Source organism: Panthera leo, chromosome B2 (genome assembly GCF_018350215.1).
Source record: "Panthera leo isolate Ple1 chromosome B2, P.leo_Ple1_pat1.1, whole genome shotgun sequence".
NCBI classification, from domain to species: domain Eukaryota; kingdom Metazoa; phylum Chordata; class Mammalia; order Carnivora; family Felidae; genus Panthera; species Panthera leo.
The window spans coordinates 6,617,766-6,642,504 of NC_056683.1; the positions used below are offsets into that span (position 1 = coordinate 6,617,766).

Sequence of the window (24,739 nt, forward strand, 5' to 3'; positions counted from 1 at the left end):
GTAGGATTTCATGTGTATGAAATGTCTGGAAAAGGAAAATCTCATAAAGAAAGAAAGTGGGTCAGCATTTGTCAAGGTCTGAGGGTAGGGGGAAAACAGACATGGGATTTTGTTTGGGGTGATTAAAATGTTCAAAAATTATATAGCAGTGTTGTAAAACTCTAAACTTAAAAACACAAAATTGTACCCCTTAGAAGGACGCATTTCATGGTTTGCGAATTCTATCTCCAGGAGACAGTTTTTTACAAAACTCAAATCTTCAAAAGGACGTTATGCCCAGTTATGATGATTTCTTGTAATTGTCGCGTGCATCGGATATCTTCTTTTTGGTTCTCCATCAGCTCCCCCCGTTTCCACTATGCTGTACTCCAGGATGCTGAATTCCATGGGCACATTAACTGACTTCATGCCCCCTGGCTTTCTGTTGAGTGAATCAGTGGAGACTCCTGATAGGGCAGAGCAGAACAAGAAGAGAGTAAGGTCAAGGAGTCATCCTGGTTCATCCTGCTGGGCCCCCTGATTGCTCTGTCTTTCCACCGAATGCCCCAGCCTGCCAAAGGCTCTCTTTCTAGACCCACTTAGTGGGTTCCTGGTCATTGTTTCCTCCCATTACTTGAGGCTTATGGGTGGTAAAGTTTCCTGATGCTGAGTGCTCTGGAATACTGACTTACTTTGGTGATGTCTCTACACCTGCCCATGCATTTTAAACAGCACTTTTGTTAAATGACCCCCTTCTACCTGTCTCCCGCCAATCCCTTGTTGGTATACTGTGTTTGCTTTAACTTGTTTTCATTTTCTTGTATGCTTTAATTCCAGTTTTGTTGCCTTTTCATTTATTTTCTGTTTTGGGAGAGGATCTATTTCAGTGTTGTTTTCAGCGGGGACTTTCCAAGGTAAGCATTCTATTTTTAGCTCTCTTTGAGATTAGCTTAATGCCTTAACACTGTATTTCCAACAATATTAAACTATCAGTTAGAGAACAAAATAATTTTTGATCCCTGTTTCTTCAAGGTAAGGGGTTTGGCCCTTTTCCCACCTCTCTCCCTTTCTCTGTTTTAGTTCATTTACTTTGAGTTTGTGAAGTCTTTCTTCATTTAAAAACATTTCATTTGTTTATTTTATGCTGGGTTTCATGGTTATTTATTATTGTTTCTTTGTACTCTTTTTTGTACCTCTAATGATGTAATAGCAATTAAATGTCCAGAGGATCTAGGTCATTCACATCAAGGGTCAAAGAGAAAGAAGGCACGCTTAATTTACCTTGGTTCAAATAATTTTTGATTGTCTTCATAGGCATAGTAATCAAGAAAGAAGAAAGAAGATGATATCACTTGGCCTTTCAGAGATTTCTGAGATGGTTAGATCGGTAGACATTTCGGGTGAAGCCTGGAAATTCAAATAGAAACTTCAGTTATTGTGTCATTTTATGATATTTCCAAGAGCAAAAGTCCATTTATTTTTTCTGACACTGCAATGCCGTGACCTTTTTGTCTTATGATTTACTTTTTCAATTCCATTCCTGAGCACCATTGACCGTGGTCAGTTTGGCCACCCGCCGCCATTACAAGCACAGCATCAGACTGGGAACAGGTACAGAATTCAGCCAAGGCCTGGTACCTCCGAAGCACAAATGTCTGTAACTTGAAACCCAACGCTTTTCTCCATAGCAACATTCTCGGGAAGTTGCCTTTTTAGCCCAACAGTTTATAAGATGACTTTATTATGTCCCTGCTTTGGTTTATTTTTGTCATTTATGATATTTCTTGAGACGTTCATTTTGAATTGCTGCTCAAATTTGGTATCTTATTTATTTTCTGTGCAATTGTCTTATCTCTTCAAATTCATTTAAGCTCTCTGAGACCACAGAACTTTTCATTTATGTTTTATGTACATCGCACACCTAACAGCTCAATGCCGGAGACACAGAGATGTTCGATAAATATTTCTTAATTTGATTTATTCGAGGTCTTATTAGTTCTGTCTGCTTAGTCTGGTGGTGCATTCCCCTCTGTTTGGTATAAAGCAGACTGCACTTGATATACTTTGAAATGCAGTCCAGAATTAATAATCTCTGAGAAACCTGATATGCTTTTAAACTTCCCAGATCTCTTGTTAGAAAACTCAAGAGACTTTAAGCATCGACTTTTCGTAATCTGTTACCTCATTTGGTGTGCATTCATATCTACAGCAACATCATGAGGTGAAAAAGGGCTCCACGAATCTTTGGATTTGTTTAAAATTGGCATTTAATATGTATATTTTTTCTTTTTAAAAGCATTTGGGGAGAGTTCAGCTGCCAGGTCCCTGGAGCAAAATGGTTTTCTTGACCCTGCTTCTGTGTTGTCTCACGGCCATATATCTGGCCCTGTAACTTGAACACAGGAAAAGGAGGGGGAGGGAGAGAGACCTTCTGTTCGTTCCCTGTGGCAATCCATTGGGATTCTAAAGACTTGAATATTTTCAATTCATTACGAGGCGTGGAGCTATTATGGAAGAAAACAATATAGAGAAATTTTAAAATAGTAAGCCAGCCCTCTATAAATCATAATGATGTTCCCAAGGACCGAGGTTTAAATCACGTTCCCCCTTGATCAAGCTTTAATTGTATAAATAGCTCTGCAAAATCATTTCAACTGTTCTTTGTCCCCCAGTCGAAGGGTACATCTACACAGTTCATATAAAATCACTGAAAAGCATTACTTTATCTTGATATGTTTGAATATCCAGATGTTTGGCAGGAAGTAAAACAAACATCCAGATGATTGACTGGAATTTTAAATATTTCTTTCAAGTCCCGACAAAGAAGTCAAGAATGCAATTTACTTACTAGATAGTTCCATGTTTCATAATCCTATATTAAGAAAAGAACCATATTCATGAAGGAAAATAACTTGGAACTTTGTCTCTAATATTATTCCTAAATATACTGAAATGTAGAGACGCTGCTGTCTTCCTGTCCCGGCATGGAGAATGGACTAGGAAGCCAGTCTGACGTGGAGGTGGGTCGAGAGGCATTTCTTCTGTGATTGCTGTGTTGTGTTCATGCTAAAATGGCCTCCTGTCAATGTTGTGTTGATAAATGCTATAAGGATGCACACAAACACCCAGAGAAAAGATGACCGAATGTATAAGAATTCCAAATGGTAGCGTAGGGGAGGAAAAGTTTTTTCTTTACTCTTCTGGATTCTTTTGGCTGGTTTATAAACTAAGAGTTAAGTAATTAATATCCAAGGCAGATTAACAGGAGAAAAGCAAGTTTAATTTCATACGTATGGGAGCCAGAAAGAGATGAGGTTCAAGGGTAAGTCAGGCAGTTGAGGCTTATATGTTGTCCTGAGCTAAGGAGCAGGAGAGGAGTCTGGGCTTCAAAGGGAGGGAAGACAATTCACAGGAAGATGGGCAGGGCAAATGTTTGGTAAACAAATGTTTGCCATGCCAACAGGGAGACAAGAGGACACAGAGAGGATTTGGAACAAACAGGCACTGCTGAGCTCCCCACAGCTTACCATACTTGGTCCAGGCCCTCTATCTAAATTCCTAGGGGACGTTAGGGGGGAGGTTAAAATCTCTCTCCCTGAGTCTTTTGGACCTTGAGTGTCTTCAGCTTGAAATAATCCACATGACAAAGTGGTGCATTCTGGGGTGGCATACTCTACTCCCCTTCAGTAGCAATCTCTGAGGTCATTTTGCTAGAAGTCCTTTTAAATAATTGAATGTTTAAAGGCTATAGTAATCCTAGGAACCACAAAAAGTCCATTTAAAAGACATTTTTGTTTGGAAAGAATTCTTCATTTTTGTGAGCATTACATTTTCTATTACTTTTTATATGTCATATAGCCCACTTTTACAATAATTGAAAGTATTAATTGATGGCATTGGTAGGACTGTCATAAAATCTAATGACAACAGACATTCAAGACTGAATGCTATTCACATTGGGAACTTTCTCTGGCTTGTCACCATCCCTTCTCCATCTCAGACTGTAATTTTCCAGCAACCTTTGCCCAGACCGATCTATTGTTCACAGCTGTCACCAAAAAGGACCTCCTTTAGTTTATTTAGGGAATGATGGCAGGTAACTGCAAAATAACAAAAGAATGAATACCATTGATCACAGTGGATTTTTCCCCCCTACTGTTTTCAGCCACATGATAAAAACAGGAAGCTTCATTCTTGGGGACCAGGGGCTGGCATAACTTATCAAAGCTGCCTTTTCCCCTTCCTCTGACTTTCCCCTTTGTTTCCTTGAGGGATGTAGAAATGACATCAAACTGTTCAAAATAGCTCTGACCTATTATGGATGACCAAAGAGATATTTGCTTTATTTTGGAGAAAAAATAATAACTCTAACCTTTTGTTTTGTACAGAAAACAGACAAACAGGATATATTTTTTTCACTGTCTCCAGGTTTTATCTCATCCTTTCCTGCTCTTTGGAAACAAAAGAAGTCAATTTTAAAAAGCAAAGGAGAATAAATAAATTTGAGAGAGAGCAATGCATTACAATTTCCCCTAGAAAAGTTCCAGTGACATCTTACCCACCATGACTAGAGACCTTCTTATCCTAATAAATGACTGAATCCAAATCATAACTACTTTAGAGACACAGGAAAAGAGAATGGCAACCTCTCACATTTGTAAATCAAGTGGGTTTCTTACAAAAATAAATGTTAATATTTAGCAGTGAGTTCAATTTGCACCATGTCGTGTCCTCACTTTGCCCCTTGGAAGATTCTCTTTCGAGTTTTCTTCGGCAGTAAAGTCTAGATCTAGTTGTATCAAGATAATTTCCCAGTAGCTGTAATCTTGTAATTCAGCAGAACCAGTTCTGTAATACACTGTCCAACTTGAAACCTTCCTAAATCGCATCACCAAAATAAGCTGAGCTGTCCCAGAACAGGCACCTAATCATTTATATGGTGCAAACCTTCGCTTCGGCCTTAAAGGCCCATCCAAGCAGCCCCCAAACAAGCTGCCACCTTTGCTGTCAAGGAGAGTATCCGATTTCGTGCATATGGGTTTAATCATGACATCTTTCTTCAGAGCAGTGCTGTTCGACTGAAATGTCTATAATGAGGCAAAAAATAATTTTTAATATTAGCACTGTTCAATAGGGTAGTATCCAGCCAAGTATGACAATTATGACTACTGGGTACTTGAAATGTGACTGGTGCAAGTAAGAATTAGAATTGTTCATTTTATGGATGTTTATTAATTTACACTTGTATTGCTACAATGGCTATTAACTATTAAAATGGATAATGCAGCTTCGTAATTCCCCAGAATGTACTTCTTGGTGCCGAATTCCTTAATGTGTATTTAAATCAGTAACAGTATTTCTGAACCTTCACGTCGTCAAATGCAAAACACAATAAGAAGCGTCTCAAACTGGGATGGTAAGAATGTCTAATAGTTTTTGATAACACTATATGAAAAGCCCAATATGGGCACTTCAAACTGAAGTTCCAAAGGCCATCTGTAGATATACCATATTACATTCCAGTTATTTTAGTTCCACATAATTATAAGCCATATGCAATATTGTAGTAAGATATTGGCAGATACAATAATGTTTCGAAGAGTTACTTCCCTAAGTACTCAGAAACTAGTCAACAAACACACTTATCTCTACATAAACAAGGGTAGTTAGGAAAATTTCCTCGTGTTATTTATGGAAGATGCCTAATTGGATATGTTAAGTGAAGCACATTTTAAAGATGGTGCCAGCTCAAGAGTGGGAAGATTTTTTTTTTTTTTTAATAGTGGTAAGAATACACTGGACAATTCTGAAACTTCTCTTGCGCGTGAAAGGTATACATGAGTTTGGAACTAGGGAATGGAGAACATACTTGAGGACAGTTTCTTGAAGAGAGTGGTGTTTCTCTTCCAACCCAAAGGAGGGAAATGAGAAGGCCCCTTACTTTAGGAGAATGAAGCTTTAAAGAAATCACCAAAATGGCCCCTGCATCCTCAGAGGCCATCACTTTCCAAAAGAAAATTACAGCAGACTGGTGACCAAGTCAACCTAGAGGTGTATAGAGTCGGCAAAGGAAGGGAAGAGGTTTGTGAAGTAACCACACGCCCAGACATTCCAAAGTGAAGGACGTATAAAGTGTCCCTTAGATAAATCCATGAATCCAAAAGGGCCATCTGGCACAGGGACTTCATAAGTGTCGCTGGAGCCCTAGCACATTTGCCATAATGGAGGGAACTAGACGGGCAAGCTCCTTAGATAGGTGGAAGTGAGGAGGAGGAGATACACAGGGGTCTCCAAGGAATTCAGAAATCTGAGGTCAAAATAAGTTTTAAACTCTACCAAGCCCCTCGAGCACTGACACTAGCTCAGGGGAAAGTTTTTGTTGATTGAAGGACTTTACTGCTATCTTTTCCTCTCAGCTTTCCCTGTGGCCCAACCCCAGGGGATCAGACACAGCAGGAACCAGCTGGAGGAGGGGAAGTGGAGGGAGGAAGGAAGGCTTCACCAGCAGGTCTTTCCCTCCAGCCCATCTCTCCCACCTGCGGAGGCCTGAGGGGTGGAGGAGACACCTTTATACCAAATCAAGTTTGCAACTGGAGTCTTCTAACGGGTAGAATGTTTTATTCCAGCAGTGAAGCTTTATTTTGTTCCAACAAGCCCTGGGTGAAGTTTTTGCTATGACAATACTTAAATGGACAGACGCTTCAGTTTTTTGACCCAGGGCTTTGGGGGGAGGTGTTACAGGAAGTAAAAATGGTCTTTTTCCTTGTCCACAGGATTCAAGACAGTTTCAAACTAGATGTAAGACTTTAAACAAGGGGACTGGTCTTGTTAACACTTAGCATGGTTTAGAAATACCTTAAGTAATCAACAAGTGTTGGAAGATTAAAGATTCAAATGAATTATTTCTACATTTATGTATTCCCTTTTCTTATTCATTAATCCAACAGCATATATGAATGCCCGTCATATTCCGTGTGAAAAGCTTAGTTCTAGAGCAAAGTTTTGATGTCAGGCTAAACATCTGCTCGTAACTTCCCAGAGGAAAACCAGAACAATACCCATGTATATTGGGTCACCTGCCTTAGGCGGGAAGTATATCTGATGAATGGAAATCTGGTCCTGAACCTGGTGTAAAAAAGGCAAATTTCCTTAAATGTAAATCATCTACACAGATATCATGGCTTTATTTAGCAGCCGATTGAAGGATCACCAAGCTTGCTTGAACGGACCTTACAACTGAAGGTTGAATTGAATTGAATTGGATAAGGAAACAGTTTAAATGGCTTAAATTGAATAAGGAAACAGTTTAAAATGGCTTCACTGTGAGAAATAAGTCCACTGACCCAATCAAAGGAGGGAGGCGGAGACTCGGAGCACAGCAAAGCGAGGCTTTAATCAATGTTCTTACAAGAGTGGGTGCTGATAGACAGGTATGCTCAGTGCAGTTACAGCAGACAATTTATTTCCTAGCACGTAAGCCTCTGCCCTGATTCCTCATTGGCTGAGTACTACAGAGGTTACAGCCTTACCCGGAAGTTGCCTATGCCCACGAAAGGCAAAATGCAGTCTGATTGGAACAAATGTACATTCCCTGAGGTAACGCAGACTTTCAGTCCCTCCTCCCTTTGTTCTTTGGTGCACACGCATTGCAAAGCCCAAGAAAGTAAGCCCCTAGAATGGAAGGGGCGTGGGGAAGAAGAACCAGGAAGTGAAGTGTCTAAGGGTTTGGGACTCCATTATGGGGAGAGGGGAGGTTATACATATTTCCAATAGGTTGTGAACCTACTGTTAATTAGACAACACAGCTTTTATTTGGTATTTCTGAAAGTGAATCATCTCCCTTACTTCTCACATTAAGCAAGCACACAGTACTCAGAGATTGAATAAAGAATTAAACTTGGGCCTTGTAACTTCCTATCCTGGATATTTCCTCAGGAAAAGCTTTGTCATCTATCTCCTTTATCCATTGGACTATTCAGCAATAATATCTTTCAAACTTGACTGTGTCTCTCATGAATACGTGTGTCAACTGTGCGTCCCCTTTAAATATATATTTAGACAACTGCCCACTGGAATTAAGGAACTCTGCAGCAATAAGCCATTAAAATCATAGAAAAGGGAGAACTGAAAAATTAGATACTCTGATTTTCCCCTGCAATTTCTTGAAAAGCCAGTATTTAAAATATTTTAGTAAATGAACTGATACAATATAGCAAGGTAGAAACTTTGAGTTTTAATTTCTTCTTTTTGTTCTTTACACATGAGTTAGGTGAGAGTTGACACCTGTCAGTCAAAGATTAATTTAAATTACTCCCGGTCGTGAAGTATCTACCTACCTAAACCATTAGCTGTCTTGATCAGCCCTTGATGAAACATTTTGACTGGTAACTTCTTTTGCAAGGATCGGATCAGTTTAGGAACTAATGCCTTGATGAAATTGTTCCTTAAGCAGCTTTACTGCCTTAAAGAAAGCCATAATGTGCCTGCTCTTTCTTTCCAAAAATGTTTACCTTATTTCAGCTAACTATAGAAGCAAACTGTGAAAATGTTGAATTTCCAAGAATATGAGCACCTTTCTGATTTCTTTTCTTCTAGCTATGCCCTCTCTTATTTCTTACTATTGAACATTTTCCCTCCTGAGTTTATTTTGGTAAATTTTAGTTTTAAGGTGAATAAAAAAGTCTTTTTCTCTTAATCTTAAATTTCGCTGAGACTGGGTATTTCCTATTGTCACATTCCCTGACTAAACTACTGGATATGGTTCCGGAGAAGGAGCAGAGGACTCCAAAACACCTCATTTCAATGTTATTTCTATACTAAGGAGAGTGTCCTTTTGGCTTTCATGGATGCTACTGTTGCTGATAAACCTTTTCAGAAAAATCTATCAATTATGTAGGCTTGTTCTATAGTGGGCAGATATTTTCTGTCTTCCCAACATCAGATCAACCATATTTTTGGCTCATAGAATATAAAAATGAGGGATAAAAGCGATCTTATATGAGGGCTAGCTTGAAGCCATCCATCGTCTTCAGGGATATCTTTCTGATCATGAATTTGTCTGCATCCAAGAGCCAAAGATCACTGTGACATAATGTTATCATACATCCTTCTCACTTAATCACTGACACTGGTTTCTAAATTTCAAGACACAAATCCAGTAACTATCTCCCAGTTTCAGGAATTTTACTTTCTTTTTTTTTTAAATTCTTTTTTAATGTTTATTTATTTTTAAGAGAGAGAGAGACAGAGTGTGAGCAAGGGAGGGCCAGAGAGAGAGGGGGACACAGAATCTGAAGCAGGCTGCAGGCTCTGAGCTGTCAGCCCAGAGCCCGATGCGGGGCTCGAACTCATGGACTGCGAGATCATGACCTGAGCCAAAGTCGGACGCTTAACTGACTGAGCCACCCAGGGGCCCCAGGAATTTTACTTTCTAAAGATATACTGCATTATACTGAAAGGACCATAAAACATAAAACGTCTTATTATTTATTTATTTATTTTAAATATTTTTTTTAACATCTATTTATTTTTGAGAGACAGAAAGAAACAAAGCACTAGTCGGGGAAGGCAGAGAGAGAGACAGGGAGACACAGAATCGGAAGAAGGCTCCAGGCTCTGAGCTGTCAGCACAGACCCCAACATGGAGCTCAAACTTATGAACCGTGAGATCACTACCTGAGCTCAAGTTGGACGCTTAATCAACTGAGCCACCCTGGTACCCCAAAACATAAAATATTTTTAGTAGATAGGTCATGAGAATTTTTCTGTGTAAAAAACATAAGTGACAATATATTCCAGGTTTTCTATGATGGTTTCAGCTTCAAATACTTGTTCCTGTTTTGTATACTTATAAATAATTTCACAAACCAGAAAAATAGGACACTTTGTCATACCCAGTGTGTGTGTGTGTGTGTGTGTGTGTGTGTGTGTGGTTTTGATTGGGGAAGAGTATCATAATGTACTCAATACATAGGCCCATTCTCTTGTGAAGACTCAATCTTCTCAGTGAAGGGCCAGCCAATCAGCGCCATTTGACATGAGAGCAAGAGGAGAGAATTCTCAGGATGGAAGAACTTCTGCTCTCAGTGGTTTCCATTTGCCAAGGGGGGAAAATGCTTATATGCACAATGTTCATTTGATAAAGTTTTTCTGACAGCATATTTTTTTTATAGTTCTGTGCCTAGACACTGAATTTGAGAAAGTTTATTACTTTGGAAATTGATTTTGCTATTATATACTGTATGCCTTGGCCTATTAGAAAGAAGCCCGCAGGGAGTATGGTGGGTATGGGCACAGTGTCTAGATTTTTCCGTGTGTTCTATCTGCTGTAGCTCCACACTGCGTTAGTAGCTCTTGTCTTTCCACCCCCAGGCCCCACGAGAGCCACCAGCTACGGCCATCCCAGTAGTTCAATTTGCAGACTGTAACTTGAATTGTCTACAGTGTTGAGTGACATAGTGTCCGGTTGTTGTAACCACACTGCAAGGGGAACCCCATAATGCCACCAACCTATTGAAATCTCGGCCCATTTTGTCACTCCACTTGGATCTGTCCTTATTCTCTGTTGCCCACATTTACAAGAAAGTCGTCTCCTTCATTTTTTTCTGTTACCCACACTCAAAATTCTTTCCTTAACCACTATTATCTCAAGTCTTTAATATGAAGAAAACTTCTAGTTTGCAGCGGACACAAATGAATTAGTGATTGACTCCCCTCTAGGAGCCAAAACGGATCTTTCATTGGTAGAACTTCCAAAGCATGCAAAGTGTTTAAGTTCGGATTATGTGAAGGAAACATCTGGGGACCAGAAGGCCTTTGGAGTCAACCCCTTGCCACTACTCTGCCTTCAGCTTTCTCCTGCTGATAAAGGAATCAAATCACTTCAGGGGAAATCATTGACTTTATGGTGAGAAGGTGACTTAATAGTGTGGATGATAGTATATACTGCCCTGACATGTCATTAGAAGGTCAATGGTAGCCCAGTGCTACATCACATGCCTACGTCATTCACCTCACTGCCTCTCATCACGCGAATATTTTACCATCTCGCATCACTACGAGAAGAAGGGTGAGTACAGGTCAATAAAATATTTTGAGAGAGAGACCACTTTCACATCGCTTTTTTACACCTTATCATCCTAATTGTTCTATCTTATTATTAATTCTCATTGTTAATCTCTTGCTGTGACTAATTTATAAATTAAACTTCATCTTAGGTATGTATCTATAGGAAAAAACACACAGAATGTATAATGTTTGATACAATCCATGGTTTCCGGCATCCACTGAGGCTCTTGGAAATGTATGTACTTCATATTTTCCTGGAATTTTCACCCGTGATTCCATGCCTAAAATATCCTATGACTATAAGGACCATGGTTGGTTTAATTTTGTACAATAGACATTGGGTAAGTTTTTAACGTGTGTCACGTACTAGGAAGTCAGAATGAAAATAAAATGAAATCCCTGCCGCTGAGGTGCATAGGACTAACTGGATGGGCAGAAATAATTCAAGAGTCCTGACAGGTGCACCTGGCTGGTTCAGTAGGTAGAGCATGCAACTCTTGATTTCAGGGTTGTAAGTTCAAGCCCCATGTTGGGTGTAGAGATTACTTAAAAAGAAAATCTTAAAAAAAGAAAAAAGAGTCATGATAGAGCTATGCCATGCAATAAAGCACAGAGGCATACAACTATTCTAGCTAGGGAAAGAAATTTGTGAGGTAGAGTTAGGGAAGCACTAATCTTACAGATTGAGGATGGGTTACGACGTGAAAACACAAGTGGTAGTGAATGCTTCATTTACTCAGAATAGTAAGATCAAAGACGAGAAGGTATAAAGTCTCCCTGAGTGAAAGAACCCCACATGTTTTGTTTGTTTGCTCACCCAAACATAAAATATGAATTAGGGAGGAGCTTGTGATGGCGGCCAGTCCCATTGTAGTGGCCGCTGGATGCCAAACTGACTTTTAAGCAAGGGGGTTCGAGACCAGCTTTACGTTTCATATTAACCACATGTTGAGAGATGTTGGCATCAGGAAAGGAGAAGACAATGAGGTTAGAGGGACCAACAAGCAGGTCATTTCAGAAGACCAGGCGAGAGACAATGGCATTCTGAATTGGGGGGAGTAGCAACAGGCAGGGAGAGGAGAAGAGAGAATACAAAAATAATAATTGAGTGGAGGATTCAGCAAGAGCTGCTTGGACTTGGATGTTGAGGGAGAGAAGGTCTGCAGGGACCCACAAGTTGGTTGGTGATAACCTGAGCTGGGATAACTGAGCCAAGAGTGATAAGTGTTGCAGGAATGGAAAGAGACAGAGAATAGGAGCTCAATTCCAGAAATTTTGACTTCCTGGCATTTTCATTTCAAAGTCTGAAGCACAAGACTAAAGATAAAGATATAAATATAGATGATATAGATTTTATATATATATATATATATATATATATATATATATATATATATAAACTTGGAAGCATCACTGTATGGGTAGTAATTAAAACAATGAAACTACAATGGGATCCTGGGGATTAATTTATAGAGTAAGAAGGTTGGAGGCAGACTGGAGGTCAATCAGGGTATTTGGAGACATGAAAAAACCAGGATAGAAAGAGTGGTCCTAAGGAGAAGGAAGCGACTTCAGAGAAGATGATGTTATACAAACACATCAGAGATGACCGAAGCCACATTCTTGATATGCTTGAGGGCTTCATTCAGATAAAATAATGAGGTATTGAGTCCTGTATAAAAACCTGGTCAAGCCCTGGTTTGAAACACCAGCCCACAGCCACTATTAATTGGAGAGATCATCAATACTATCTCTCTTTCATCTTTGCAACAACTGTGAGTTATACATCACCCAGTTTACAGAAGAGAAAAAAAAAAAAAAAAACAAACTAAAGCTCACAGAAGTGAGTGATTTTCTTGGAGTCTCAAAGATAAGAAATTTCTGGAACCACGTTTGGGTCCTTTTTGTCACTCCAGAATCTCAGTTTTTAACCAACAGGGTGCTTTGCTTCCTTTCCTCATTTTTACCAACATAGCTTCCATTTTATGGAATAATAATCAGCTCGGATATGTGTAATATCACTCAGCTGTTGAGTGATATATTAAATTCCTCTCACTGGAGTTTAGAAAATGCCTCTGCTATCGTAAACAATTCTGTGGCCATGCAGCACGGGATCATAAACCACTTCTTTCCTTTGAATTGACCTTGGCTCCCTGTCTTTCTTTAAATAGAACACAGGCAAGAGAAGCACTGTCACCCTTGAGAAAGTTCTGTGTGACATAGAACAGAAGGTGCTTAGGAAGAGTGGTAATTAAAAGCGACCTGAGCTAAAGCAAGCTCTGAGGAATGAGAACCGTGAATTTCACTTGACCCAAAGTCCCACAGTCTCCAGAAGTCTCAATTTGGAGACATTTTCTGTATGTAAACAGGGGATCTGTTGAACCCGGGAGGCACATGGATGAACTTCAAGGTGAGGGGAAGGGAGAAGAGAGAGCCACGAATCTCTGCAAATGTACATAAATATTTTTTGATGCATGCACGTTACAGACGGACTGTCAATTGCCTTGACCGGCTATTCAAAGCGGTCCAAGACAAAAATTTTTAAGAATGCTAGTATATACTTATTTTTTTTTATTATGAAAGATTTTCAACATACACAGAAATAGAGATGAAAGTAACAAACCCTCGTGTATCTGGAACCCAATTTCAGAAGTATCAGCATTTTGTCAATTCTATTTTGTTAGCTATATCCCTCACCACTTTCGGTCGTGTTTTCGAAGACATCACACACACTACTCGTAGTGCGCAATTCGTCTTTAGCTTGTATCTCTGCTTTCTCTGCCCTCTTACTCATTCCGCACATCAGTGTGGGGTCTTCTGGAAGCTTCATCCTCCCCCTCACGGCAGTGGTCAAACACTCTGAAGAGCTAGGGGGTACTGGGCATTCGAGACTTTCCAAACACACCTCCAAATAATCTCTCAATTTTTCTCTCACGGGAATACGTTAGAACTTCTGCTGCCAACAACTTTGTCCATGGAATAGGTCGTGAATGTTTGCATGTTGAGGACTGGGATCATCCATGATCCCTTAGAATTACTTTATTCCACGCTTCACCTCTCCACATTTAACCACTCCTTAAAGGACAGCTGACATTTTGTTGTGTCTCTGCAGAATATCTTACGTTGCAACGTAAGGGATCAGACTCTACGGTATCCTCAGATACCCGTGTCTTTTATGTACACGTTTGTCATTCTGACAGTGCAGCTACAAAATTCGTTCTGCATTTTGTATAAACTTTTAAACACGTGCTAATCAGAAGCTGCCGACTTTCATGTCTATTTTCTCTTTTCTGGCCAGCTGTATGCTAACTCTGCTATACAACAGGCAAATCCCATACCATGAGTGTTTTGCCGGTGGATTTGTCAGCCTGAATAACCTGAATAAGTTCTGGAGGTAAACAGGAGTCAGTCTGTTGGCCCTGGGACCCAACTATGAGTAGACAAGAAAAGAAGTAACAGGTGTCCGATACATAAATCATTGCAAAACTTGTTTCTTACCTATTTTCTAAATCCCAGTGACAATGCAATAAGACAGATAATATTACTGTTATCATTAGCATTTCCATCATTACTGGTATTGGAATTTTTTACTTGAAGGGACTGATACACAGAGGGAATAAAACTCTTAGACATAGTTACATGGCTTGTAGACTTTAAAATAAGCTCTATCTGATTAAAATCATATTGCTTGTTGCATGTAACACAGTGGGTCTTCAAAGGTTCCATGATGACCCTATACATTTCTCCAACACCTAATCCAAACCACCCATGATCCCTTATTCTACCCCAGAGCCACCTGCTTCCCAGGTCAATAATAATGTTTAAGTCAATTGAATGAATAATCAGTATTTTTGATTGTGCATACATTTGGTCATATGACAGCGATCAGTAATCAGTTTTGAAACCTGCTTTGTGGACGACAGAGTCACTGACCGACATCACCACCTATGCCTCAACAGAAGGATTCCCTCTCTCTGTCTCTGTCTCTGTCTCTCTCCGGATCTTAAGTAGATTTCTCAGTGACCTACGGATAATTGCCAGCTTTATGGCAGGGTCTATTCTGAGAACTTCAATGGTCAAATTGAAAACAACCAAAATACAGCCTATATCAGTTTAGTTCCAGACCGAAATATGCCCAGGGTAGTATGTCTTGTCTAACACAAACAGAAAAAAACAGGTAGGACCTGATACTTCTCTTGGTGTAAACTTGATAACTGGCCCTTTAAGTATTTTTACTCAGCAAACTGTAAATGGGGTTGTGACAGTTTATGTATTAATTTGTAGAGTTTGGTCCAGTTACAAATGAACACTGAAAAGTATTTTTTGACAACTTATTAAAAATTTAAGTATGATTCCAAACCCTCAGGCCACTTGATTTTTCAAGTTAAAGTTTCTTCTGAAATAGCAACACATGACGGCTGTCAAAAACCCAGAGCCATAACAGCTCTAGGCTACTTCCCAAAATAAAATACCCGTCCCTATCAGTCAGCAAAGTGCCGGTGCCTTGTTGTACACGGCTTCCTTTAAAGGTTGATAACTCCTGCCATCAAAATGTGCCTGCAGCTTGGCTAGAAAAGACCGGCTGCACATTAACAATATGAAACAAATTATACCTTGTCTATCGAAGCAACAAAACAAGAGTGGACGGCCTGCTTTTGATAAGCAGATGGGTAAGAAAATGACTTACCCTTTTCAAACGAGCAGTAAAGTCATCTTGCAAATATTTCAGCAAGAAACGTTCCCTTGCTTTGTTTCCTCCTCTTGGAAAGAGGGGCATGAGCAGAGAAACTCGGTGTTATTGAACACCTCTTCTGTGTGCTTTCAAATTTTCCTGTTCTGGTAAAGTGGCTGATTCTAAGAAGAAGGGATTTTTTCTAGCTCTGGGAGCTCGTTTGAGATCGGGAAGAGGAAACAAAATTAAAACAGAAAAATATAAGTACTTTCCTTGAGAACTGTCTTTCTTATTTTAAGAAAATACGCTTTTTGAGTTTTATACCTGTGCCTTTCAACCAGAATGGTATCATCTCCCCGGGGAATGTTTGCACGTGTGTGTGTGTGTGTGTGTGTGTGTTAGGGGGTTCTCTTGGTTTTCCTACTTATTGGGGGTAAGGGTGCTCCTGACATTTAGGGGGCAGAGCCAATGATGCTGATTTCACTGCATTGTGCCAGACTGTCCTGCTCCATGGTATGTCAATAGTATCCCCCCCCCCCACCCCAGTGAGAAATGCTGATCCCCACCATTTGGTGGGTATTTATTTTATGTAAACATGACATGAAATCTTATTTGTAATCTTATTAATGGTGCTTATTTGTAATCTTATTAATGGTGCCTTGACATAAATATGTAAAAAAAAAAAGGAATAGAAAGGATTAATGGTAGTTTCTTCCTCCACGAATCAAACAAACTCAGGGATCTGTTATTACTACTGTTACTGACGTATTGTCAGTGTCTGGGCCAGTCTCAGAAAAGGAAATGTCCCCCCCATGATGAACAAGTTATAGTTCGTCTCAAAGACACATGGTTTGTGATTTAGCTGTCATTTCCCGAAGGAAAGTTCCTTGCCTAGGTGCAGCATAGCTTACAAATGACCATCTTTATTTCATCTGTTATTTTTGCAAAAAGGTACTCAGGACGTGTAATGATATTCAGAAACAATTTGTAATAGTTCAGTTATCCATAAAATAATCCATGTCCCACCCCAAGGAAAGTAGAGTTGCCTTGTGCATGAGTGAGCAAGTTCCCTCCCATTCTTGGGGGTCACTGGTAAGTTCACACTGGCCTTGAAAAGGAAACTCAGAATTAAGCTGGTATGAATGTAAGAAAAGGGATCCACGTAAGATCAACCTGAAATGGGTGTTTCTTAGGCTCTCTTTTATTTCACAAACACCCTTTCCTGGTTGCATAAGCCACCCTTTGCATAATTCACCCTCTTCCCACTGCCATGAGACAATGTGAAATGGAAGGTGTTTTGTTATTTTCCTTTCTTTTCATTCATCTTTTCAGTTTTTACTCACTCAAACCCTGTGTGGTTCGGGACCAGGCTCTCCCAGGCCACAGAACGTCTTCAGCAACCTCATCTGTTTCTCGATGAAGATTTGCTTGCTTGCTTTCCTTTCAACTTCGTGTTCACTGTTGTTCTTTATGACTCCCTCTCAAGGCGCGTCTATAAAGTAAATAACAAATTCATACCTGACTTTATTCCTGCATTTTCTGTGGCTCTCTTGAAAAAATAAAAAGACAAACATACTAGGTACTAAAGAAAATCCCTCTCTAAACACAAATTACCTAGAATATGTCAAAAGTCATTTGACTAGATTCTCCCTACCGTCCGTGAAGGGCTTGGAAAACTGCCTAAAATCAGTGGGACGTGGTAACAAGACCTAAAAATGTGGGCTAATGTGCGGGCTGTGTGAAGAAGGGGGTGATGGATGATACAAATACCTAGGGAATATTAAATCATGAACTGAGGTCGATAATGAATGCGCAGAATAAACCTGGAAGTCATCAAATGACAATGACTTAAGGACTAAGGATAGAGGAGGGTAACATCGATGGTGGAGGGGCAGAGAGAGAGAGGGAGGCAGAAGATCCGGAGTGGACTCCGTGCTGACAACAGAGAACCCGATGCGGGGCTCGAACTCACGAACCGTGAGATGACCTGACCCAAAGTCGACTGTTTAACCAACTGAGCCAGCCAGCGGCCCCTAGAAGACACAGTCTCATAAGACGGTGTGTTAACAATCAGCCTAGGAGAAGATTTTGGAACTCTAAGTCCACTAACTTTGGTTCTGACTACTGTGTTTGGTAGAATGTGAGGAAAACAGTCATCAAATAAAAAGCTTGTTGGGTGCAATGAGTGATCAAATGATTAAAAGGTGCAAACTCCTGTTATAAGTTCTGGGGGTGTAATGCACCGTGCGGTGACTATAGTTTAAAAATTAAAGGGACACCTGGGTGGCTCAGTCGGTTAAACTTCCGACATCAGCTCAGGTCATGATCTCACAGTGCGTGAGTTCGGGCCCCGTGTCAGGCCCTGTGCTGACAGTCCAGAGCCCAGAGCCTGCTTCAGATTTTGTGTCTTCCTCTCTCTCTCTGCCCCTCTCCTGTGCACTCTCTCTCTCTCTCTCTCAAAAATAAACAGTATAAAATTAAAAATCAAAATAAAATTTGAAGTTTATACCTTCTGATCATTTGACCACTCATTTCCTGTCTCCCCCCCACCCCCACCGCTGTGCCAATCACAGATCTGTTCTCTGTATCTATGAGCTTTGTTTCCTTTACATTCTGCATACAGGTGAGATTATACAGTATTTGTCTTTTTCCATCTGACTTATTTCACTTATTTCACTTATGCCTTTGAGGTCCGTCCTTTGTTGTTGCAAATGTCCGTATTTCCTTCTTTTCCTTGGCTGAATAATATTCCATTATGTGTGTCACGTTATATATAACTATATATGGTTAGATGTTTCTCATGTTGAAGCTCGAACCTATATCAAAATATTCAGAAAATGTGGGAGCCAGCAGAGGCTTGAGTGGCTGTAAACTGGAAAGAGAGTGTGTGCCTTTTTCTCTCATTTGCATAAAGCAGGTGAGATACAGAGCTATTAGCGATAGAACCACACTTTGGTTCTTCTCTATGAATTGGTAGCTACACGTACCCTCAATGCAGTTGAAGTTCAAAGCCTTATGCAAACCATACCATGTACTTTTCTCTGTCCACTGTCCCTCACCACCCATCTCATTATTAAGGTAAAGTGGAGGATAGGAAGAGAAAAACAGAGTGGACTTTAAGCCTCAGTCGACTGGTTTACTTTACTCAAGGGAACTCTTTGAGCCAAAGAAACCAAGTTCAAGACCAATCACATCATTATGCTACGGCACATTATAAAAGAAGGTATATATTGAAAGTCCCCAATCATTCATTTGAGTCATTTTGAATGTCTTTCTCCTCTGAATTTAAGTTGACCTCTTTGTTTCAGTTCCTGTTTTTTTTTCTTGTTTGTTTTTTGTATTTTGTTTTTATTTTAAGGTAATATAGCTGTTTGTATGTCTGTATTTTGTAATATTTTCTTTGGGTTTTGGTTCAAATGATGAGATATCTTCTGGAACATTGGTTTGATTCTCATTAGAACAACAGATTAGATTTGAGTCAGATTTAACCAACTCCAGGCATAGAGCACCTGCAACATGCCTGAGCCGACGTCCCTCACGTGAATCCCACCACATCTATGTGATGAGTTTTATTAAGCGCATGAATATTTTCCTTCGAGGAGCTCGTAAACTAAACAACCAGGAATCCACTGTCTTTCTCACTACAGCAAAGCTGACCGCGCAAAGGCTTCCACCGTTGTAAGTCTCCAGCCCATTTGTGTTATGTTGGTTTTAAAATAGAAATGACAGTGGTTGTGAAGAATCACAACGTTTTGGACGTACAGGGAATTCAACAGCGTGTGTGAGGAGATAGACGTGTGCGTGCACTCACACACACTCCCCCTGGCTGTGTGTGGTTCCTGGTGTGGTGGCTAAAGAGGAATGTTGTCAGAAGCAGAGGAATTGTTTTTAAGAGTAATCACTTTGAAACAGGAAGTGTTTTACTTGTTCTTGTTTTTTCTCTTTTTTCTTTCTTTTAAACAAAGGGGGACTTGTTTATAGCAGCTCCGATATATTTTGTAACACATCATTAAAATGATCCAAGCCAGGCCGTTCTCAAGAGCCAATTTTTTAGGTAATGATGGAATTGCAATACACAGGAGCCAGACAGCTTTTTCTGCTGATTCAGTCAGATCTGGGGGGGGGGGGGGGGGGGGGAGATGGGAGGGGGCTTGTATACACATGGTTTTCTCCGAAGACAAAATTAATAATTTTAAAAGCTCCTAAAATATAAAAAGGAATATCCTAGGACTCCAAATTAATAGACCTATCTCAACATGTATTTCTGTCTGCATCAGAGGATCTAAATGATTATCTGTTAAATGGCAGTGATAATTTAATTTAATTAATTTAATTTAATTTAATTTTGTTTCAATTTATTCTATTTTATTTCATTTTTAATGTTTATTTATTTTCGAGAGATACGGAGACAGAGCATGAGTGTGGAAGGGGCAGAAAGAGAGGGAGACACAGAATCCAAAGCAGGCTCCAGGTTCCGAGCTGTCAGCACAGAGCCCGACGTGAAGGCTCGAACTCATGAACTATGAGATCCTGGCCTGAACCCAAGTCGGCTGCTTAACCCACTGAGCCACCCAGGGGCCCCAGTGATAATTTTAAAGTGCACTGGATACCTAGTTTGATTTTTCCGACACGTCCCCAAACTTGACAGTGTAGCTTTTTTCTTTCTTTTTTTAATGGTTTGGGGGAAGAAAAGTCACTATTCAGTGTGTGATCTCTAAGTTCATTCTAAATGCCAGTTTTTCATTATTATGCAAAAATAAAAGCACATGTGCCTAGACATTTAGCATCGTCACTTTAACTCACACATTTCCCGTCTCTGCTGTTTGGAAAAGAAACCCTGCAAATATACAGTACCTTGTGTATATTCTTTTTTGTGTGCCTGCCAAGGGATGGGTTCTCGCTTCTGTTCCTAGACAACAGAGATGTCATCAGTTGTTATGAGAAAAGACAAGTTCCTAAATTCAGACCTTGAAAGAGAAAATCGTTTTACTTCACCTTTCGTAAGGATTTCATTTGTAAATGTTCCTGTCAGTGAAAACATACTGAAGAAGACAATGACTGAACCTTGCAGCAAAACAATGTGGCAGAAGGAAATTACGCAGTGGCAGAGCCTGGAATGCTGGGATTTGCTATCTGTAGAGACAAGAAGGCTTTCAAGATCATAAATCTCTCCTACAATCTCATCATTGAGTAAAGGTCACCTACCTTTTGGTATTCAAACCAACCCTCTTTCCATTTAAAAAAAAACAAAAAAAAGGAGCTCAACCACACAATGAATGGGAATGTCTTAGAGTATAACTCAATTAAGTTTCACAAAAGCAAGTGGATAGAAAATCATAAAACCTACTGAGAGAGACAGTGACAGAGAGAGAGAGAGAGAGAGAGAGAAATTGAGAGGTCAAAGGCAGCTATACAAAACCAACTTTAGTTTACTCTAGGTTTGGTCCTTAACAGTCCCCCCTTTCTTATTTTCACAGGTACATGAAGAAGAAAGCCCACAGGACATCAAGAGAAGGGCACAGCAGTATCCTCTGAAAACAGGTAAAAGGTGGGATTGAAACTACCTTCTGATGTCAATTTTTTTTTTTTTTTTAGTGAGAAAGCATATGTGCAAGATAGAGAGAGAGAGAGAGAGAGAGAGAGAGAGAGAGAGACTCTCAAGCAGGCTCCCCTCCCAGCGCAATCATAACCTGAGATGAAATCAGCCACTCAATTGATTTTGACCCCCAGGCACCCCTCGACCTTCTGATTTTGAACAAAGAAGAGACTTATCTGGAAATCTTGGGAATACAATAGGCAGTCCCCTATCTGCCATTAGGTTCTGCAATTTCAGTGCCCCACAATCAACCACAGTCTGGAAGCAGGTGAGTGTCCTTCTGACGTAAGGTCACTAGGTCACTAGTAGCCTGACACTAGGTCACAACGCCCGAGTCCCTCACTTCACTTCTCATCATGTGGACATTTCATCATCTCACGTCGTCACAAGAGGAAGGGTGAGTACGGTACAGCATTTTGAAGGGGAGAGAGACCACAGTCACTAATTTGATTACAGTATATGGTTACAATTGTTCTATTTTATTGCAGTTATTGCCATCAATCTCTTGCTGGGAGTAATTATTTATAAGTTAGACTTTACCATAGGTATGTATGCATAACACAACCGCTTGTGCTAAGATTTAGTATGTTTTTATTAAAATTCACCTTGTTTTGCTGAGCCCAGTTGCTGGCTGATGCAATGAATTTGTTGTTACTTCCAATTCATGACATATACGTAATGGATGTTCAAAAGAGAGGGGGGAAAGGCAGAGGAGGAAATGAAATATTGCAGATGACACTTGTATTGGGCTTTGAAAGATAAGCAAGATTTCAATAAATGAATATCGCAGAGAACTTTATATATATTTTTTCCTATCCTATTGTATACTTTGCTGCCTATCACCTCCTTCACCAATATCCGCCAAAACATATCTTACACACAGTCGTCCTAGCCGTGAGACAAGAAAAATAAAAACACGAAATGTCGACACCACCACCACAAAACGTTGTCTTTACGATTTTACTCTTTTTAGGCAGCTGTAGAGAATTCAAGAAACACACAACGGAAGGAAGGCAATTAATTTGTGAAGCAAAAATCTCACTTACAAAGACGGTAATAAAAGATCCATAATGATAAAAAAAAAAAAAAATAGGTTCTCACAAGGGTGATATTACGTACCTGTTCGTAGCTCCTGCCCAATGTATTGAAAAATGTGAGAGTTTAGGAGGGGGGTTGCTGTCAAGATAAATGGAAAATGGTGCTTGTCGATGGCAACACAAACTGGTGCGACCACTGTGGAAAACAGGTGGAGGCTCCTGAAAAAGCCAAAAATAGAACTACCCTATGATTCAGCAATTGTACTACTAGGTATTTATCGAAGAAATACAAAAACACTAATTCAAAGGGATACATGCACCCTGATGTTTATAGCAGCATTTGCCAACAAGAGCCAAATTATAGAAAGAGCCCAAATAGTCATCGAATGAGGAGCGGATCAAGGAGATGTGGTGTGGAGTTATTTCTAGAGAGTGTTGTAAGCCCTGGGAAAGCGAGTGGGGTAACTGCTGACGTGTGAGCGATGTTCTGGTCCCAAGGATGTAGAAAGCGATAGCACTGTGAGAACAGAGCCCCATGAACCCCAGGAGCCAGATAGGGAACAAACCCAGTGTAATTGCTTAGCGGCCCTTGGAAACCGCACAGCTGCCCTGCCTGCTTTCACGTAAACACCAGAGGTGCGTTTGGTCTATGTCTTGAGGCTCGTCGTGTTTTCCTTCCGTGCTTTAACGTGCTTTAATGTTTACACCTGGTGAACATGAAATAAAGACTATGTGCGGTTTGCTGCTGCTGTTTCTCCGGCAGAAGCACCCTGCACGTCCGCTCAGTCTAAGTGTCCGAGAGCTTTTTCAGTTCATAGCTATAATCTGGTACGTATGCACAATGGAATATTACCCAGCCATCCAAAAGAATGCAATCTTGCCATTTGCAACAACATGGATGGAGCTAGAGAGTATTATGCTAAGTAAAGTACAGAGAGACAAAAACCATCTGATTTTACTCATCTGTGGAATTTCAGATATAAGACAAATGAGCAAATGGGGGGGAATAGAGAGAGAGAAACAAGCCAAGAAACAGACTCTTGGCTCCAGAGAACAAACTGATGGCTACCAGAGGGGAGGTGGGGGGGTGGGGGAATGGGGGAAATAGGTGACGGGGGTTAAGAAGGGCGCTTGTTGCAAGGAGCACCGGGTGATGTATCCAAGTGTGGCGTCACTAAACTCTATACTTGGAACTAATATAACACTAGATGTTAACTAACTGGAATTTAAATAAATGCCTAAAAATTTGGAGGACGCCTGGGCTGCTCAGTCGGTTAAGCATCCAAATCTTGGTTGGGGCTCCATTCATGACCCCATACCCGAAAAGGCTTATCCTGCTCCAAATGTCAGTATCAACCCCATTGTGAAATAATGGTAGCCGTGAAATGGCTTCTTTTTTTTTTTTTTTTTTTTAATTTTTTTCAACGTTTATTTATTTTTGGGACAGAGAGAGACAGAGCATGAACGGGGGAGGGGCAGAGAGAGAGGGAGACACAGAATCGGAAACAGGCTCCAGGCTCTGAGCCATCAGCCCAGAGCCTGACGCGGGGCTCGAACTCACGGACCGTGAGATCGTGACCTGGCTGAAGTCGGACGCTTAACCGACTGCGCCACCCAGGCGCCCCATGAAATGGCTTCTTAAAAGATCAGACAAGGTATGGCGGACCCAGGGCTCGAACTCTGCCTCCGTGTTTTGGACCGAACATTCACTTCTTGAAGCTTTACAATTCTTTATATGTGAATAGTGAGGTGTTCTAGAAACACTGTTTGTAAGAAGGGGATTTATTTTCAGTTTTCACTTCTGCTTTTAGTTTCCATGTGGCTTACTTGGCATTTCACCTGTGCCAGCCAGTTGTGTCTTCTTCTACGAGCAGGGATTTAGACAATGTCAGGAAATGAAAGGGCCAGATAGAAACCGTGTGTTCGGGCGTGGAAATTCTCAAGGATGTACACAAATGTCATTTCACCGAGTAAACGAAAGAAGTGCAGGGGCAAGCCTGGGTCTACTGTTTTATGATAACTTCGGTTTCAAAAGCAATATCCTATGAGCTATAGACTCTTCACTGTTTGACTTTGAGAAAATCAGTAGGAAGTGTTTATATGTGTGGGTGGAAAGGGCCTTTTATGAGGAAAGTATATTTATTATTATCCTCCCTAATAAGATTATGTCACCAGACAGGATTTGGGGGGGAAATATTCCAAGAATCAAGCTTTACAAAAAACATAAATGTTGAGGGAATCCTGGAACAACTGAAATCCTGGGATTCTGCGTATTTCTGGAAAAAAAATATTGAATATGCACATAGGTCTATAACAATCCCTTGGAAACAAAAAGTGAAAACATATGCACATAAACAAGAAATAGCCTTCTTTGTAAATACATATTTT

The 24,739-nt window shown here is 40.3% G+C and overlaps 1 long non-coding RNA gene across 2 annotated transcripts; it reads right to left on the reverse strand.

The window, feature by feature from the left end:
- Positions 1-159: 159 nt before the first annotated feature.
- Positions 160-17,194, reverse strand: LOC122218930. 2 transcript variants are annotated; one of them, XR_006202176.1, is made up of 3 exons: positions 17,062-17,194; positions 1,261-1,386; positions 160-446 (listed from the first exon to the last, which is right to left on the reverse strand). It is a non-coding gene; the product is annotated as an uncharacterized LOC122218930 (long non-coding RNA). The 2 variants fall into 2 exon arrangements; XR_006202177.1 differs by lacking the exon at positions 17,062-17,194 and adding an exon at positions 4,716-4,792.
- Between the last annotated feature and the right edge of the window lie 7,545 nt (positions 17,195-24,739).